The 20,255-nt window shown below is 47.0% G+C and overlaps 8 non-coding genes across 8 annotated transcripts; all 8 read left to right on the top strand.

Moving 5' to 3' along the window:
* The first annotated feature begins 1,114 nt into the window (after positions 1-1,114).
* trnal-aag (transfer RNA leucine (anticodon AAG)) lies at positions 1,115-1,196 on the top strand. Its single transcript has one exon. It is a non-coding gene; the product is annotated as a tRNA-Leu (tRNA).
* Positions 1,197-5,115: 3,919 nt separating this feature from the next.
* On the top strand, positions 5,116-5,197 carry trnal-aag (transfer RNA leucine (anticodon AAG)). The gene has a single exon. It is a non-coding gene; the product is annotated as a tRNA-Leu (tRNA).
* A 3,784-nt stretch (positions 5,198-8,981) lies between these two features.
* On the top strand, positions 8,982-9,063 carry trnal-aag (transfer RNA leucine (anticodon AAG)). The gene has a single exon. It is a non-coding gene; the product is annotated as a tRNA-Leu (tRNA).
* A 1,918-nt stretch (positions 9,064-10,981) lies between these two features.
* On the top strand, positions 10,982-11,063 carry trnal-aag (transfer RNA leucine (anticodon AAG)). Its single transcript has one exon. It is a non-coding gene; the product is annotated as a tRNA-Leu (tRNA).
* A 1,923-nt stretch (positions 11,064-12,986) lies between these two features.
* trnal-aag (transfer RNA leucine (anticodon AAG)) lies at positions 12,987-13,068 on the top strand. The gene has a single exon. It is a non-coding gene; the product is annotated as a tRNA-Leu (tRNA).
* A 1,926-nt stretch (positions 13,069-14,994) lies between these two features.
* trnal-aag (transfer RNA leucine (anticodon AAG)) lies at positions 14,995-15,076 on the top strand. The gene has a single exon. It is a non-coding gene; the product is annotated as a tRNA-Leu (tRNA).
* A 1,923-nt stretch (positions 15,077-16,999) lies between these two features.
* Positions 17,000-17,081, top strand: trnal-aag (transfer RNA leucine (anticodon AAG)). The gene has a single exon. It is a non-coding gene; the product is annotated as a tRNA-Leu (tRNA).
* Positions 17,082-19,006: 1,925 nt separating this feature from the next.
* On the top strand, positions 19,007-19,088 carry trnal-aag (transfer RNA leucine (anticodon AAG)). Its single transcript has one exon. It is a non-coding gene; the product is annotated as a tRNA-Leu (tRNA).
* Positions 19,089-20,255: the final 1,167 nt, after the last annotated feature.

A 20,255-nucleotide genomic window follows, 5' to 3' on the forward strand; every position in this document is an offset into this window, starting at 1 on the left:
CGCCGCGTCGCCAGCACCAGATGGTGCTCTTGGCCTTTACACAAACGGGAATACCATCACACAAAGCGGAACACCGTTACACAACACGGAGAACCTTAACACAACAGGAAACACATTATTCAATAGCGGACATCTTTACAAAGGACACAAAATCTCTAAACAACAGAGAGAATCTGTACACAACAGCGACCATCTTTACACAAGAGGGAACAATTTTATATAACAGGGAACATTTTTACACTACAGGGAATTTCTTTACACAGCAGAACGTACTTTCATGCAAGTCTCTCTCTTCATCTCAGTCTCCGTTTCCCTGGCTGTCTACATCCCTCTCCGTTTCTCTCGCAGTCTCGGTTTTCCCTCAGTCTCTGTCTCTGCCTCGCGTTATTCGGAATGTCTGTCTGTCTCTTTCTCTTTGGTATCCGCAGTGTCTTTCTCTGTCCCTCCCTTTGTGTGGCCAGAAAGACCCTTTTTTGTGTGTCATTTTTTGTCCGTCCCATTGTCGGTGGTGTAATACTGAGTGTCCTTGTGACATTGTGCAGCCAAGTTAGCCTGCAAACTCGGCTGCTGCGGGGTCCGGGTCTCTGGGCGGATTGAGGGCCGTTCTATAGTTTTCAACACAGCCTGGATGCTGAAATGTGTCTCGCAAACACACAGCACCGTGGGGCATCGGAACCTGAGCACCAGCCGGGATCCCACACCAGCCGGCAGCAGAGTGGCGCAGCGGAAGCGTGCTGGGCCCATAACCCAGAGGTCGATGGATCGAAACCATCCTCTGCTAGTTGCGTTCTTATTTACACCAGCAATAAATTCCTCTATTGCTAGCCACAATCAAACGCATTTATTTTTATCACACTTTACTTACACCAACTTGCTGCTTGCAATACACAACAGGGATAAATTATGAATGAAATTTACAATGGGTGTGTTCCAGCAAACATCTATTTATTAGAGTTGCCCTGTGAAGAGGAGCTTCTTCTGGTCTACTGGGTTGCATCAGAAGTGAGTTTGCCGTCCACGAATTTAATTTCCTCTTGTTTCCCCTGTTATTTGCAAGACCATGCCACATTTCAATCACCAGGTAATAGTTTCAAATTCCGCAACGTTTGGATGTGGTAGCGTGGCCGAGCGGTCTAAGGCGCTGGACTAAGGCTCCAGTCTCTTCGGGGGCGTGGGTTCGAATCCCACCGCTGCCAGATATTGCGACGTTAATAAATTTCGTCGCTGCAGTAAACCGTGCAGAGATGCCGGTTTTGTGTCACCTTTTCATTCAGTTGCTATTGACAGGCAGATCTGATTCGCAGAGTTTCCTCTGGTCCGTACATTGGCCTGAGCCGCGCACCGAACACTGCAAACACCGTCACCCAACCAACTGAATTCAGACCGTTCACTCACTCGTCTCCACACCTGCTGCCTCTCAGTTATTCAGGTATACACCATTTTTATTTCTCCCATTTCTTGCAATCTATCGACCGCTGTCACTCTCGCACCCACCATCTCTCCGTCGCTTCCCCGTTCGCTCTTCCGAACTTGCCGGTTGAACAGCACCTCCCATTTGCTCCTGTGCTGCAATCCGATTAATTGAACACGAGTATCTTTTTTTCAATCTAACCAATCCAGACAGCGAAAGTTACATTCTGACATGGTTAAGAGAAGATGCATTCTGCAAAAGAAAAGGCTGGGGGAGGGGATCTGGACTCTGACTTCAGGATGAGAGTCAGATGTGTTTTTCATACCATCAGTCTGAGGAAGATGTGATCAGGAGGGAAAATTTTTTCTATTGTTCTCTCCTCTTATAGTTACGATAAATTTCAGGCTCAATGCGTCAGGTTTTTTTATCACACTTTATGCTTTACTTACAGCAACTTCCTTCTTGCAATAAACACTAGAAACTGCAACACAACTTTCAAAACACTTTATTCGCACCAACATAAGCTGCAAATGCTGCAAACTTGCAGCAGCCTTGGCCTTCCCATTTCTCTCAACGCATCCTGCAGCGCCGCGTCGCCAGCACCAGATGGTGCTCTTGGCCTTTACACAAACGGGAATACCATCACACAAAGCGGAACACCGTTACACAACACGGAGAACCTTAACACAACAGGAAACACATTATTCAATAGCGGACATCTTTACAAAGGACACAAAATCTCTAAACAACAGAGAGAATCTGTACACAACAGCGACCATCTTTACACAAGAGGGAACAATTTTATATAACAGGGAACATTTTTACACTACAGGGAATTTCTTTACACAGCAGAACGTACTTTCATGCAAGTCTCTCTCTTCATCTCAGTCTCCGTTTCCCTGGCTGTCTACATCCCTCTCCGTTTCTCTCGCAGTCTCGGTTTTCCCTCAGTCTCTGTCTCTGCCTCGCGTTATTCGGAATGTCTGTCTGTCTCTTTCTCTTTGGTATCCGCAGTGTCTTTCTCTGTCCCTCCCTTTGTGTGGCCAGAAAGACCCTTTTTTGTGTGTCATTTTTTGTCCGTCCCATTGTCGGTGGTGTAATACTGAGTGTCCTTGTGACATTGTGCAGCCAAGTTAGCCTGCAAACTCGGCTGCTGCGGGGTCCGGGTCTCTGGGCGGATTGAGGGCCGTTCTATAGTTTTCAACACAGCCTGGATGCTGAAATGTGTCTCGCAAACACACAGCACCGTGGGGCATCGGAACCTGAGCACCAGCCGGGATCCCACACCAGCCGGCAGCAGAGTGGCGCAGCGGAAGCGTGCTGGGCCCATAACCCAGAGGTCGATGGATCGAAACCATCCTCTGCTAGTTGCGTTCTTATTTACACCAGCAATAAATTCCTCTATTGCTAGCCACAATCAAACGCATTTATTTTTATCACACTTTACTTACACCAACTTGCTGCTTGCAATACACAACAGGGATAAATTATGAATGAAATTTACAATGGGTGTGTTCCAGCAAACATCTATTTATTAGAGTTGCCCTGTGAAGACGGAGCTTCTTCTGGTCTACTGGGTTGCATCAGAAGTGAGTTTGCCGTCCACGAATTTAATTTCCTCTTGTTTACCCTGTTATTTGCAAGACCATGCCACATTTCAATCACCAGGTAATAGTTTCAAATTCCGCAACGTTTGGATGTGGTAGCGTGGCCGAGCGGTCTAAGGCGCTCGACTAAGGCTCCAGTCTCTTCGGAGGCGTGGGTTCGAATCCCACCGCTGCCAGATATTGCGACGTTAATAAATTTCGTCGCTGCAGTAAACCGTGCAGAGATGCCGGTTTTGTGTCACCTTTTCATTCAGTTGCTATTGACAGGCAGATCTGATTCGCAGAGCTTCCTCTGGTCCGTACATTGGCCTGAGCCGCGCACCGAACACTGCAAACACCGTCACCCAACCAACTGAATTCAGACCGTTCACTCACTCGTCTCCACACCTGCTGCCTCTGTTATTCAGGTATACACCATTTTTATTTCTCCCATTTCTTGCAATCTATCGACCGCTGTCACTCTCGCACCCACCATCTCTCCGTCGCTTCCCCGTTCGCTCTTCCGAACTTGCCGGTTGAACAGCACCTCCCATTTGCTCCTGTGCTGCAATCCGATTAATTGAACACGAGTATCTTTTTTTCAATCTAACCAATCCAGACAGCGAAAGTTACATTCTGACATGGTTAAGAGAAGATGCATTCTGCAAAAGAAAAGGCTGGGGGAGGGGATCTGGACTCTGACTTCAGGATGAGAGTCAGATGTGTTTTTCATACCATCAGTCTGAGGAAGATGTGATCAGGAGGGCAAATTTTTTCTATTGTTCTCTCCTCTTATAGTTGCGATAAATTTCAGGCTCAATGCGTCAGGTTTTTTTTATCACACTTTATGCTTTACTTACAGCAACTTCCTTCTTGCAATAAACACTAGAAACTGCAACACAACTTTCAAAACACTTTATTCGCACCAACATAAGCTGCAAATGCTGCAAACTTGCAGCAGCCTTGGCCTTCCCCTTTCTCTCAACGCATCCTGCAGCGCCGCGTCGCCAGCACCAGATGGTGCTCTTGGCCTTTACACAAACGGGAATACCATCACACAAAGCGGAACACCGTTACACAACACGGAGAACCTTTACACAACAGGAAACACATTATTCAATAGCGGACATCTTTACAAAGGACACAAAATCTCTAAACAACAGCGAGAATCTGTACACAACAGCGACCATCTTTACACAAGAGGGAACAATTTTATATAACAGGGAACATTTTTACACTACAGGGAAAATCTTTACACAGCAGAACGTACTTTCATGCAAGTCTCTCTCTTCATCTCAGTCTCCGTTTCCCTGGCTGTCTACATCCCTCTCCGTTTCTCTCGCAGTCTCGGTTTTCCCTCAGTCTCTGTCTCTGCCTCGCGTTATTCGGAATGTCTGTCTGTCTCTTTCTCTTTGGTATCCGCAGTGTCTTTCTCTGTCCCTCCCTTTGTGTGGCCAGAAAGACCCTTGCCGGTTTTTTGTGTGTCATTTTTTGTCCGTCCCATTGTCGGTGGTGTAATACTGAGTGTCCTTGTGACATTGTGCAGCCAAGTTAGCCTGCAAACTCGGCTGCTGCGGGGTCCGGGTCTCTGGGCGGATTGAGGGCCGTTCTATAGTTTTCAACACAGCCTGGATGCTGAAATGTGTCTCGCTAACACACAGCACCGTGGGGCATCGGAACCTGACACCAGCCGGGATCCCACACCAGCCGGCAGCAGAGTGGCGCAGCGGAAGCGTGCTGGGCCCATAACCCAGAGGTCGATGGATCGAAACCATCCTCTGCTAGTTGCGTTCTTATTTACACCAGCAATAAATTCCTCTATTGCTGGCCACAATCAAACGCATTTATTTTTATCACACTTTACTTACACCAACTTGCTGCTTGCAATACACAACAGGGATAAATTATGAATGAAATTTACAATGGGTGTGTTCCAGCAAACATCTATTTATTAGAGTTGCCCTGTGAAGACGTAGCTTCTTCTGATCTACTGGGTTGCATCAGAAGTGAGTTTGCCGTCCACGAATTTAATTTCCTCTTGTTTCCCCTGTTATTTGCAAGACCATGCCACATTTCAATCACCAGGTAATAGTTTCAAATTCCGCAACGTTTGGATGTGGTAGCGTGGCCGAGCGGTCTAAGGCGCTGGACTAAGGCTCCAGTCTCTTCGGGGGCGTGGGTTCGAATCCCACCGCTGCCAGATATTGCGACGTTAATAAATTTCGTCGCTGCAGTAAACCGTGCAGGGATGCCGGTTTTGTGTCACCTTTTCATTCAGTTGCTATTGACAGGCAGATCTGATTCGCAGAGTTTCCTCTGGTCCGTACATTGGCCTGAGCCGCGCACCGAACACTGCAAACACCGTCACCCAACCAATTGAATTCAGACCGTTCACTCACTCGTCTCCACACCTGCTGCCTCTCAGTTATTCAGGTATACACCATTTTTATTTCTCCCATTTCTTGCAATCTATCGACCGCTGTCACTCTCGCACCCACCATCTCTCCGTCGCTTCCCCGTTCGCTCTTCCGAACTTGCCGGTTGAACAGCACCTCCCATTTGCTCCTGTGCTGCAATCCGATTAATTGAACACGAGTATCTTTTTTTCAATCTAACCAATCCAGACAGCGAAAGTTACATTCTGACATGGTTAAGAGAAGATGCATTCTGCAAAAGAAAAGGCTGGGGGAGGGGATCTGGACTCTGACTTCAGGATGAGAGTCAGATGTGTTTTTCATACCATCAGTCTGAGGAAGATGTGATCAGGAGGGCAAATTTTTTCTATTGTTCTCTCCTCTTATAGTTACGATAAATTTCAGGCTCAATGCGTCAGGTTTTTTTTATCACACTTTATGCTTTACTTACAGCAACTTCCTTCTTGCAATAAACACTAGAAACTGCAAAGCAACTTTCAAAACACTTTATTCGCACCAACATAAGCTGCAAATGCTGCAAACTTGCAGCAGGCTTGGCCTTCCCCTTTCTCTCAACGCATCCTGCAGCGCCGCGTCGCCAGCACCAGATGGTGCTCTTGGCCTTTACACAAACGGGAATACCATCACACAAAGCGGAACACCGTTACACAACACGGAGAACCTTAACACAACAGGAAACACATTATTCAATAGCGGACATCTTTACAAAGGACACAAAATCTCTAAACAACAGAGAGAATCTGTACACAACAGCGACCATCTTTACACAAGAGGGAACAATTTTATATAACAGGGAACATTTTTACACTACAGGGAATTTCTTTACACAGCAGAACGTACTTTCATGCAAGTCTCTCTCTTCATCTCAGTCTCCGTTTCCCTGGCTGTCTACATCCCTCTCCGTTTCTCTCGCAGTCTCGGTTTTCCCTCAGTCTCTGTCTCTGCCTCGTGTTATTCGGAATGTCTGTCTGTCTCTTTCTCTTTGGTATCCGCAGTGTCTTTCTCTGTCCCTCCCTTTGTGTGGCCAGAAAGACCCTTGCCGGTTTTTTGTGTGTCATTTTTTGTCCGTCCCATTGTCGGTGGTGTAATACTGAGTGTCCTTGTGACATTGTGCAGCCAAGTTAGCCTGCAAACTCGGCTGCTGCGGGGTCCGGGTCTCTGGGCGGATTGAGGGCCGTTCGATAGTTTTCAACACAGCCTGGATGCTGAAATGTGTCTCGCTAACACACAGCACTGTGGGGCATCGGAACCTGAGCACCAGCCGGGATCCCACACCAGCCGGCAGCAGAGTGGCGCAGCGGAAGCGTGCTGGGCCCATAACCCAGAGGTCGATGGATCGAAACCATCCTCTGCTAGTTGCGTTCTTATTTACACCAGCAATAAATTCCTCTATTGCTAGCCACAATCAAACGCATTTATTTTTATCACACTTTACTTACACCAACTTCCTGCTTGCAATACACAACAGGGATAAATTATGAATGAAATTTACAATGGGTGTGTTCCAGCAAACATCTATTTATTAGAGTTGCCCTGTGAAGACGTAGCTTCTTCTGATCTACTGGGTTGCATCAGAAGTGAGTTTGCCGTCCACGAATTTAATTTCCTCTTGTTTCCCCTGTTATTTGCAAGACCATGCCACATTTCATTCACCAGGTAATAGTTTCAAATTCCGCAACGTTTGGATGTGGTAGCGTGGCCGAGCGGTCTAAGGCGCTGGACTAAGGCTCCAGTCTTTTCGGGGGCGTGGGTTCTGGCCTGAGCCGCGCACCGAACACTACAAACACCGTCACCCAACCAACTGAAATCAGACCGTTCACTCACTCGTCTCCACACCTGCTGCCTCTCAGTTATTCAGGTATACACCATTTTTCTTTCTCCCATTTCTTGCAATCTATCGACCGCTGTCACTCTCGCACCCACCATCTCTCCGTCGCTTCCCCGTTCGCTCTTCCGAACTTGCCGGTTGAACAGCACCTCCCATTTGCTCCTGTGCTGCAATCCGATTAATTGAACACGAGTATCTTTTTTTCAATCTAACCAATCCAGACAGCGAAAGTTACATTCTGACATGGTTCAGAGAAGATGCATTCTGCAAAAGAAAAGGGTGGGGGAGGGGATCTGGACTCTGACTTCAGGATGAGAGTCAGATGTGTTTTTCATACCATCAGTCTGAGGAAGATGTGGTCAGGAGGGCAAATTTTTTCTATTGTTCTCTCCTCTTATAGTTACGATAAATTTCAGGCTCAATGCGTCAGGTTTTTTTTATCACACTTTATGCTTTACTTACAGCAACTTCCTTCTTGCAATAAACACTAGAAACTGCAACACAACTTTCAAAACACTTTATTCGCACCAACATAAGCTGCAAATGCTGCAAACCTGCAGCAGCCTTGGCCTTCCCCTTTCTCTCAACGCATCCTGCAGCGCCGCGTCGCCAGCACCAGATGGTGCTCTTGGCCTTTACACAAACGGGAATACCATCACACAAAACGGAACACCGTTACACAACGCGGAGAACCTTAACACAACAGGAAACACATTATTCAATAGCGGACATCTTTACAAAGGACACAAAATCTCTAAACAACAGGGAGAATCTGTACACAACAGCGACCATCTTTACACAAGAGGGAACAATTTTATATAACAGGGAACATTTTTACACTGCAGGGAATTTCTTTACACAGCAGAACGCACTTTCATGCAAGTCTCTCTCTTCATCTCAGTCTCCGTTTCCCTCGCTGTCTACATCCCTCTCGGTTTCTCTCGCAGTCTCGGTTTTCCCTCAGTCTCTGTCTCTGCCTCGTGTTATTCGGAATGTCTGTCTGTCTCTTTCTCTTTGGTATCCGCAGTGTCTTTCTCTGTCCCTCCCTTTGTGTGGCCAGAAAGACCCTTGCCGGTTTTTTGTGTGTCATTTTTTGTCCGTCCCATTGTCGGTGGTGTAATACTGAGTGTCCTTGTGACATTGTGCAGCCAAGTTAGTCTGCAAACTCGGCTGCTGCGGGGTCCGGGTCTCTGGGCGGATTGAGGGCCGTTCTATAGTTTTCAACACAGCCTGGATGCTGAAATGTGTCTCGCTAACACACAGCAATGTGGGGCATCGGAACCTGAGCACCAGCCGGGATCCCACACCAGCCGGCAGCAGAGTGGCGCAGCGGAAGCGTGCTGGGCCCATAACCCAGAGGTCGATGGATCGAAACCATCCTCTGCTAGTTGCGTTCTTATTTACACCAGCAATAAATTCCTCTATTGCTAGCCACAATCAAACGCATTTATTTTTATCACACTTTACTTACACCAACTTCCTGCTTGCAATACACAACAGGGATAAATTATGAATGAAATTTACAATGGGTGTGTTCCAGCAAACATCTATTTATTAGAGTTGCCCTGTGAAGACGTAGCTTCTTCTGATCTACTGGGTTGCATCAGAAGTGAGTTTGCCGTCCACGAATTTAATTTCCTCTTGTTTCCCCTGTTATTTGCAAGACCATGCCACATTTCAATCACCAGGTAATAGTTTCAAATTCCGCAACGTTTGGATGTGGTAGCGTGGCCGAGCGGTCTAAGGCGCTGGACTAAGGCTCCAGTCTCTTCGGGGGCGTGGGTTCGAATCCCACCGCTGCCAGATATTGCGACATTAATAAATTTCGTCGCTGCAGTAAACCGTGCAGGGATGCCGGTTTTGTGTCACCTTTTCATTCAGTTGCTATTGACAGGCAGATCTGATTCGCAGAGTTTCCTCTGGTCCGTACATTGGCCTGAGCCGAACACTGCAAACACCGTCACCCAACCAACTGAATTCAGACCGTTCACTCACTCGTCTCCACACCTGCTGCCTCTCAGTTATTCAGGTATACACCATTTTTCTTTCTCCCATTTCTTGCAATCTATCGACCGCTGTCACTCTCGCACCCACCATCTCTCCGTCGCTTCCCCGTTCGCTCTTCCGAACTTGCCGGTTGAACAGCACCTCCCATTTGCTCCTGTGCTGCAATCCGATTAATTGAACACGAGTATCTTTTTTTCAATCTAACCAATCCAGACAGCGAAAGTTACATTCTGACATGGTTAAGAGAAGATGCATTCTGCAAAAGAAAAGGCTGGGGGAGGGGATCTGGATTCTGACTTCAGGATGAGAGTCAGATGTGTTTTTCATACCATCAGTCTGAGGAAGATGTGATCAGGAGGGCTAATTTTTTCTATTGTTCTCTCCTCTTATAGTTACGATAAATTTCAGGCTCAATGCGTCAGGTTTTTTTATCACACTTTATGCTTTACTTACAGCAACTTCCTTCTTGCAATAAACACTAGAAACTGCAACACAACTTTCAAAACACTTTATTCGCACCAACATAAGCTGCAAATGCTGCAAACTTGCAGCAGCCTTGGCCTTCCCCTTTCTCTCAACGCATCCTGCAGCGCCGCGTCGCCAGCACCAGATGGTGCTCTTGGCCTTTACACAAACGGGAATACCATCACACAAAGCGGAACAGCGTTACACAACACGGAGAACCTTAACACAACAGGAAACACATTATTCAATAGCGGACATCTTTACAAAGGACACAAAATCTCTAAACAACAGGGAGAATCTGTACACAACAGCGACCATCTTTACACAAGAGGGAACAATTTTATATAACAGGGAACATTTTTACACTACAGGGAATTTCTTTACACAGCAGAACGTACTTTCATGCAAGTCTCTCTCTTCATCTCAGTCTCCGTTTCCCTGGCTGTCTACATCCCTCTCCGTTTCTCTCGCAGTCTCGGTTTTCCCTCAGACTCTGTCTCTGCCTCGCGTTATTCGGAATGTCTGTCTGTCTCTTTCTCTTTGGTATCCGCAGTGTCTTTCTCTGTCCCTCCCTTTGTGTGGCCAGAAAGACCCTTGCCGGTTTTTTGTGTGTCATTTTTTGTCCGTCCCATTGTCGGTGGTGTAATACTGAGTGTCCTTGTGACATTGTGCAGCCAAGTTAGCCTGCAAACTCGGCTGCTGCGGGGTCCGGGTCTCTGGGCGGATTGAGGGCCGTTCTATAGTTTTCAACACAGCCTGGATGCTGAAATGTGTCTCGCTAACACACAGCACCGTGGGGCATCGGAACCTGAGCACCAGCCGGGATCCCACACCAGCCGGCAGCAGAGTGGCGCAGCTGGAAGCGTGCTGGGCCCATAACCCAGAGGTCGATGGATCGAAACCATCCTCTGCTAGTTGCGTTCTTATTTACACCAGCAATAAATTCCTCTATTGCTAGCCACAATCAAACGCATTTATTTTTTATCACACTTTACTTACACCAACTTCCTGCTTGCAATACACAACAGGGATAAATTATGAATGAAATTTACAATGGGTGTGTTCCAGCAAACATCTGTTTATTAGAGTTGCCCTGTGAAAACGTAGCTTCTTCTGATCTACTGGGTTGCATCAGAAGTGAGTTTGCCGTCCACGAATTTAATTTCCTCTTGTTTCCCCTGCTTTTTCCAAGACCATGCCACATTTCAATCACCAGATAATAGTTTCAAATTCCGCAACGTTTGGATGTGGTAGCGTGGCCGAGCGGTCTAAGGCGCTGGACTAAGGCTCCAGTCTCTTCGGGGGCGTGGGTTCGAATCCCACCGCTGCCAGATATTGCGACGTTAATAAATTTCGTCGCTGCAGTAAACCGTGCAGGGATGCCGGTTTTGTGTCACCTTTTCATTCAGTTGATATTGACAGGCAGATCTGATTCGCAGAGTTTCCTCTGGTCCGTACATTGGCCTGAGCCGCGCACCGAACACTGCAAACACCGTCACCCAACCAACTGAATTCAGACCGTTCACTCACTCGTCTCCACACCTGCTGCCTGTCAGTTATTCAGGTATACACCATTTTTCTTTCTCCCATTTCTTGCAATCTATCGACCGCTGTCACTCTCGCACCCACCATCTCTCCGTCGCTTCCCCGTTCGCTCTTCCGAACTTGCCGGTTGAACAGCACCTCCCATTTGCTCCTGTGCTGCAATCCGATTAATTGAACACGAGTATCTTTTTTTCAATCTAACCAATCCAGACAGCGAAAGTTACATTCTGACATGGTTAAGAGAAGATGCATTCTGCAAAAGAAAAGGCTGGGGGAGGGGATCTGGACTCTGACTTCAGGATGAGAGTCAGATGTGTTTTTCATACCATCAGTCTGAGGAAGATGTGATCAGGAGGGCAAATTTTTTCTATTGTTCTCTCCTCTTATAGTTACGATAAATTTCAGGCTCAATGCGTCAGGTTTTTTTATCACACTTTATGCTTTACTTACAGCAACTTCCTTCTTGCAATAAACACTAGAAACTGCAACACAACTTTCAAAACACTTTATTCGCACCAACATAAGCTGCAAATGCTGCAAACTTGCAGCAGCCTTGGCCTTCCCCTTTCTCTCAACGCATCCTGCAGCGCCGCGTCGCCAGCACCAGATGGTGCTCTTGGCCTTTACACAAACGGGAATACCATCACACAAAACGGAACACCGTTACACAACACGGAGAACCTTAACACAACAGGAAACACATTATTCAATAGCGGACATCTTTACGAAGGACACAAAATCTCTAAACAACAGGGAGAATCTGCACACAACAGCGACCATCTTTACACAAGAGGGAACAATTTTATATAACAGGGAACATTTTTACACTACAGGGAATTTCTTTACACAGCAGAACGCACTTTCATGCAAGTCTCTCTCTTCATCTCAGTCTCCGTTTCCCTGGCTGTCTACCTCCCTCTCGGTTTCTCTCGCAGTCTCGGTTTTCCCTCAGTCTCTGTCTCTGCCTCGCGTTATTCGGAATGTCTGTCTGTCTCTTTCTCTTTGGTATCCGCAGTGTCTTTCTCTGTCCCTCCCTTTGTGTGGCCAGAAAGACCCTTGCCGGTTTTTTGTGTGTCATTTTTTGTCCGTCCCATTGTCGGTGGTGCAATACTGAGTGTCCTTGTGACATTGTGCAGCCAAGTTAGCCTGCAAACTCGGCTGCTGCGGGGTCCGGGTCTCTGGGCGGATTGAGGGCCGTTCTATAGTTTTCAACACAGCCTGGATGCTGAAATGTGTCTCGCTAACACACAGCACCGTGGGGCATCGGAACCTGAGCACCAGCCGGGATCCCACACCAGCCGGCAGCAGAGTGGCGCAGCGGAAGCGTGCTGGGCCCATAACCCAGAGGTCGATGGATCGAAACCATCCTCTGCTAGTTGCGTTCTTATTTACACCAGCAATAAATTCCTCTATTGCTAGCCACAATCAAACGCATTTATTTTTATCACACTTTACTTACACCAACTTCCTGCTTGCAATACACAACAGGGATAAATTATGAATGAAATTTACAATGGGTGTGTTCCAGCAAACATCTATTTATTAGAGTTGCCCTGTGAAGACGTAGCTTCTTCTGATCTACTGGGTTGCATCAGAAGTGAGTTTGCCGTCCACGAATTTAATTTCCTCTTGTTTCCCCTGTTATTTGCAAGACCATGCCACATTTCATTCACCAGGTAATAGTTTCAAATTCCGCAACGTTTGCATGTGGTAGCGTGGCCGAGCGGTCTAAGGCGCTGGACTAAGGCTCCAGTCTCTTCGGGGGCGTGGGTTCGAATCCCACCGCTGCCAGATATTGCGACATTAATAAATTTCGTCGCTGCAGTAAACCGTGCAGGGATGCCGGTTTTGTGTCACCTTTTCATTCAGTTGCTATTGACAGGCAGATCTGATTCGCAGAGTTTCCTCTGGTCCGTACATTGGCCTGAGCCGCGCACCGAACACTACAAACACCGTCACCCAACCAACTGAAATCAGACCGTTCACTCACTCGTCTCCACACCTGCTGCCTCTCAGTTATTCAGGTATACACCATTTTTCTTTCTCCCATTTCTTGCAATCTATCGACCGCTGTCACTCTCGCACCCACCATCTCTCCGTCGCTTCCCCGTTCGCTCTTCCGAACTTGCCGGTTGAACAGCACCTCCCATTTGCTCCTGTGCTGCAATCCGATTAATTGAACACGAGTATCTTTTTTTCAATCTAACCAATCCAGACAGCGAAAGTTACATTCTGACATGGTTCAGAGAAGATGCATTCTGCAAAAGAAAAGGGTGGGGGAGGGGATCTGGACTCTGACTTCAGGATGAGAGTCAGATGTGTTTTTCATACCATCAGTCTGAGGAAGATGTGATCAGGAGGGCAAATTTTTTCTATTGTTCTCTCCTCTTATAGTTACGATAAATTTCAGGCTCAATGCGTCAGGTTTTTTTTATCACACTTTATGCTTTACTTACAGCAACTTCCTTCTTGCAATAAACACTAGAAACTGCAACACAACTTTCAAAACACTTTATTCGCACCAACATAAGCTGCAAATGCTGCAAACTTGCAGCAGCCTTGGCCTTCCCCTTTCTCTCAACGCATCCTGCAGCGCCGCGTCGCCAGCACCAGATGGTGCTCTTGGCCTTTACACAAACGGGAATACCATCACACAAAACGGAACACCGTTACACAACGCGGAGAACCTTAACACAACAGGAAACACATTATTCAATAGCGGACATCTTTACAAAGGACACAAAATCTCTAAACAACAGGGAGAATCTGTACACAACAGCGACCATCTTTACACAAGAGGGAACAATTTTATATAACAGGGAACATTTTTACACTACAGGGAATTTCTTTACACAGCAGAACGTACTTTCATGCAAGTCTCTCTCTTCATCTCAGTCTCCGTTTCCCTGGCTGTCTACATCCCTCTCCGTTTCTCTCGCAGTCTCGGTTTTCCCTCAGACTCTGTCTCTGCCTCGCGTTATTCGGAATGTCTGTCTGTCTCTTTCTCTTTGGTATCCGCAGTGTCTTTCTCTGTCCCTCCCTTTGTGTGGCCAGAAAGACCCTTGCCGGTTTTTTGTGTGTCATTTTTTGTCCGTCCCATTGTCGGTGGTGTAATACTGAGTGTCCTTGTGACATTGTGCAGCCAAGTTAGCCTGCAAACTCGGCTGCTGCGGGGTCCGGGTCTCTGGGCGGATTGAGGGCCGTTCTATAGTTTTCAACACAGCCTGGATGCTGAAATGTGTCTCGCTAACACACAGCACCGTGGGGCATCGGAACCTGAGCACCAGCCGGGATCCCACACCAGCCGGCAGCAGAGTGGCGCAGCTGGAAGCGTGCTGGGCCCATAACCCAGAGGTCGATGGATCGAAACCATCCTCTGCTAGTTGCGTTCTTATTTACACCAGCAATAAATTCCTCTATTGCTAGCCACAATCAAACGCATTTATTTTTTATCACACTTTACTTACACCAACTTCCTGCTTGCAATACACAACAGGGATAAATTATGAATGAAATTTACAATGGGTGTGTTCCAGCAAACATCTGTTTATTAGAGTTGCCCTGTGAAAACGTAGCTTCTTCTGATCTACTGGGTTGCATCAGAAGTGAGTTTGCCGTCCACGAATTTAATTTCCTCTTGTTTCCCCTGCTTTTTCCAAGACCATGCCACATTTCAATCACCAGATAATAGTTTCAAATTCCGCAACGTTTGGATGTGGTAGCGTGGCCGAGCGGTCTAAGGCGCTGGACTAAGGCTCCAGTCTCTTCGGGGGCGTGGGTTCGAATCCCACCGCTGCCAGATATTGCGACGTTAATAAATTTCGTCGCTGCAGTAAACCGTGCAGGGATGCCGGTTTTGTGTCACCTTTTCATTCAGTTGATATTGACAGGCAGATCTGATTCGCAGAGTTTCCTCTGGTCCGTACATTGGCCTGAGCCGCGCACCGAACACTGCAAACACCGTCACCCAACCAACTGAATTCAGACCGTTCACTCACTCGTCTCCACACCTGCTGCCTGTCAGTTATTCAGGTATACACCATTTTTCTTTCTCCCATTTCTTGCAATCTATCGACCGCTGTCACTCTCGCACCCACCATCTCTCCGTCGCTTCCCCGTTCGCTCTTCCGAACTTGCCGGTTGAACAGCACCTCCCATTTGCTCCTGTGCTGCAATCCGATTAATTGAACACGAGTATCTTTTTTTCAATCTAACCAATCCAGACAGCGAAAGTTACATTCTGACATGGTTAAGAGAAGATGCATTCTGCAAAAGAAAAGGCTGGGGGAGGGGATCTGGACTCTGACTTCAGGATGAGAGTCAGATGTGTTTTTCATACCATCAGTCTGAGGAAGATGTGATCAGGAGGGCAAATTTTTTCTATTGTTCTCTCCTCTTATAGTTACGATAAATTTCAGGCTCAATGCGTCAGGTTTTTTTATCACACTTTATGCTTTACTTACAGCAACTTCCTTCTTGCAATAAACACTAGAAACTGCAACACAACTTTCAAAACACTTTATTCGCACCAACATAAGCTGCAAATGCTGCAAACTTGCAGCAGCCTTGGCCTTCCCCTTTCTCTCAACGCATCCTGCAGCGCCGCGTCGCCAGCACCAGATGGTGCTCTTGGCCTTTACACAAACGGGAATACCATCACACAAAACGGAACACCGTTACACAACACGGAGAACCTTAACACAACAGGAAACACATTATTCAATAGCGGACATCTTTACGAAGGACACAAAATCTCTAAACAACAGGGAGAATCTGCACACAACAGCGACCATCTTTACACAAGAGGGAACAATTTTATATAACAGGGAACATTTTTACACTACAGGGAATTTCTTTACACAGCAGAACGCACTTTCATGCAAGTCTCTCTCTTCATCTCAGTCTCCGTTTCCCTGGCTGTCTACCTCCCTCTCGGTTTCTCTCGCAGTCTCGGTTTTCCCTCAGTCTCTGTCTCTGCCTCGCGTTATTCGGAATGTCTGTCTGTCTCTTTCTCTTTGGTATCCGCAGTGTCTTTCTCTGTCCCTCCCTTTGTGTGGCCAGAAAGACCCTTGCCGGTTTTTTGTGTGTCATTTTTTGTCCGTCCCATTGTCGGTGGTGCAATACTGAGTGTCCTTGTGACATTGTGCAGCCAAGTTAGCCTGCAAACTCGGCTGCTGCGGGGTCCGGGTCTCTGGGCGGATTGAGGGCCGTTCTATAGTTTTCAACACAGCCTGGATGCTGAAATGTGTCTCGCTAACACACAGCACCGTGGGGCATCGGAACCTGAGCACCAGCCGGGATCCCACACCAGCCGGCAGCAGAGTGGCGCAGCGGAAGCGTGCTGGGCCCATAACCCAGAGGTCGATGGATCGAAACCATCCTCTGCTAGTTGCGTTCTTATTTACACCAGCAATAAATTCCTCTATTGCTAGCCACAATCAAACGCATTTATTTTTATCACACTTTACTTACACCAACTTCCTGCTTGCAATACACAACAGGGATAAATTATGAATGAAATTTACAATGGGTGTGTTCCAGCAAACATCTATTTATTAGAGTTGCCCTGTGAAGACGTAGCTTCTTCTGATCTACTGGGTTGCATCAGAAGTGAGTTTGCCGTCCACGAATTTAATTTCCTCTTGTTTCCCCTGTTATTTGCAAGACCATGCCACATTTCATTCACCAGGTAATAGTTTCAAATTCCGCAACGTTTGCATGTGGTAGCGTGGCCGAGCGGTCTAAGGCGCTGGACTAAGGCTCCAGTCTCTTCGGGGGCGTGGGTTCGAATCCCACCGCTGCCAGATATTGCGACATTAATAAATTTCGTCGCTGCAGTAAACCGTGCAGGGATGCCGGTTTTGTGTCACCTTTTCATTCAGTTGCTATTGACAGGCAGATCTGATTCGCAGAGTTTCCTCTGGTCCGTACATTGGCCTGAGCCGCGCACCGAACACTACAAACACCGTCACCCAACCAACTGAAATCAGACCGTTCACTCACTCGTCTCCACACCTGCTGCCTCTCAGTTATTCAGGTATACACCATTTTTCTTTCTCCCATTTCTTGCAATCTATCGACCGCTGTCACTCTCGCACCCACCATCTCTCCGTCGCTTCCCCGTTCGCTCTTCCGAACTTGCCGGTTGAACAGCACCTCCCATTTGCTCCTGTGCTGCAATCCGATTAATTGAACACGAGTATCTTTTTTTCAATCTAACCAATCCAGACAGCGAAAGTTACATTCTGACATGGTTCAGAGAAGATGCATTCTGCAAAAGAAAAGGGTGGGGGAGGGGATCTGGACTCTGACTTCAGGATGAGAGTCAGATGTGTTTTTCATACCATCAGTCTGAGGAAGATGTGATCAGGAGGGCAAATTTTTTCTATTGTTCTCTCCTCTTATAGTTACGATAAATTTCAGGCTCAATGCGTCAGGTTTTTTTTATCACACTTTATGCTTTACTTACAGCAACTTCCTTCTTGCAATAAACACTAGAAACTGCAACACAACTTTCAAAACACTTTATTCGCACCAACATAAGCTGCAAATGCTGCAAACTTGCAGCAGCCTTGGCCTTCCCCTTTCTCTCAACGCATCCTGCAGCGCCGCGTCGCCAGCACCAGATGGTGCTCTTGGCCTTTACACAAACGGGAATACCATCACACAAAACGGAACACCGTTACACAACGCGGAGAACCTTAACACAACAGGAAACACATTATTCAATAGCGGACATCTTTACAAAGGACACAAAATCTCTAAACAACAGGGAGAATCTGTACACAACAGCGACCATCTTTACACAAGAGGGAACAATTTTATATAACAGGGAACATTTTTACACTGCAGGGAATTTCTTTACACAGCAGAACGCACTTTCATGCAAGTCTCTCTCTTCATCTCAGTCTCCGTTTCCCTGGCTGTCTACATCCCTCTCGGTTTCTCTCGCAGTCTCGGTTTTCCCTCAGTCTCTGTCTCTGCCTCGTGTTATTCGGAATGTCTGTCTGTCTCTTTCTCTTTGGTATCCGCAGTGTCTTTCTCTGTCCCTCCCTTTGTGTGGCCAGAAAGACCCTTGCCGGTTTTTTGTGTGTCATTTTTTGTCCGTCCCATTGTCGGTGGTGTAATACTGAGTGTCCTTGTGACATTGTGCAGCCAAGTTAGCCTGCAAACTCGGCTGCTGCGGGGTCCGGGTCTCTGGGCGGATTGAGGGCCGTTCGATAGTTTTCAACACAGCCTGGATGCTGAAATGTGTCTCGCTAACACACAGCACCGTGGGGCATCGGAACCTGAGCACCAGCCGGGATCCCACACCAGCCGGCAGCAGAGTGGCGCAGCGGAAGCGTGCTGGGCCCATAACCCAGAGGTCGATGGATCGAAACCATCCTCTGCTAGTTGCGTTCTTATTTACACCAGCAATAAATTCCTCTATTGCTAGCCACAATCAAACGCATTTATTTTTTATCACACTTTACTTACACCAACTTCCTGCTTGCAATACACAACAGGGATAAATTATGAATGAAATTTACAATGGGTGTGTTCCAGCAAACATCTATTTATTAGAGTTGCCCTGTGAAGACGTAGCTTCTTCTGATCTACTGGGTTGCATCAGAAGTGAGTTTGCAGTCCACGAATTTAATTTCCTCTTGTTTCCCCTGTTATTTGCAAGACCATGCCACATTTCAATCACCAGGTAATAGTTTCAAATTCCGCAACGTTTGGATGTGGTAGCGTGGCCGAGCGGTCTAAGGCGCTGGACTAAGGCTCCAGTCTCTTCGGGGGCGTGGGTTCGAATCCCACCGCTGCCAGATATTGCGACATTAATAAATTTCGTCGCTGCAGTAAACCGTGCAGGGATGCCGGTTTTGTGTCACCTTTTCATTCAGTTGCTATTGACAGGCAGATCTGATTCGCAGAGTTTCCTCTGGTCCGTACATTGGCCTGAGCCGCGCACCGAACACTACAAACACCGTCACCCAACCAACTGAAATCAGACCGTTCACTCACTCGTCTCCACACCTGCTGCCTCTCAGTTATTCAGGTATACACCATTTTTCTTTCTCCCATTTCTTGCAATCTATCGACCGCTGTCACTCTCGCACCCACCATCTCTCCGTCGCTTCCCCGTTCGCTCTTCCGAACTTGCCGGTTGAACAGCACCTCCCATTTGCTCCTGTGCTGCAATCCGATTAATTGAACACGAGTATCTTTTTTTCAATCTAACCAATCCAGACAGCGAAAGTTACATTCTGACATGGTTCAGAGAAGATGCATTCTGCAAAAGAAAAGGGTGGGGGAGGGGATCTGGACTCTGACTTCAGGATGAGAGTCAGATGTGTTTTTCATACCATCAGTCTGAGGAAGATGTGATCAGGAGGGCAAATTTTTTCTATTGTTCTCTCCTCTTATAGTTACGATAAATTTCAGGCTCAGTGCGTCAGGTTTTTTTATCACACTTTATGCTTTACTTACAGCAACTTCCTTCTTGCAATAAACACTAGAAACTGCAACACAACTTTCAAAACACTTTATTCGCACCAACATAAGCTGCAAATGCTGCAAACTTGCAGCAGCCTTGGCCTTCCCCTTTCTCTCAACGCATCCTGCAGCGCCGCGTCGCCAGCACCAGATGGTGCTCTTGGCCTTTACACAAACGGGAATACCATCACACAAAACGGAACACCGTTACACAACGCGGAGAACCTTAACACAACAGGAAACACATTATTCAATAGCGGACATCTTTACAAAGGACACAAAATCTCTAAACAACAGGGAGAATCTGTACACAACAGCGACCATCTTTACACAAGAGGGAACAATTTTATATAACAGGGAACATTTTTACACTGCAGGGAATTTCTTTACACAGCAGAACGCACTTTCATGCAAGTCTCTCTCTTCATCTCAGTCTCCGTTTCCCTGGCTGTCTACATCCCTCTCGGTTTCTCTCGCAGTCTCGGTTTTCCCTCAGT

Source organism: Somniosus microcephalus, unplaced genomic scaffold, assembly GCF_052327205.1.
Source record: "Somniosus microcephalus isolate GS21.2 unplaced genomic scaffold, FLI_Smic_1.0 unresolved_chr3, whole genome shotgun sequence".
Lineage (NCBI taxonomy): Eukaryota > Metazoa > Chordata > Chondrichthyes > Squaliformes > Somniosidae > Somniosus > Somniosus microcephalus.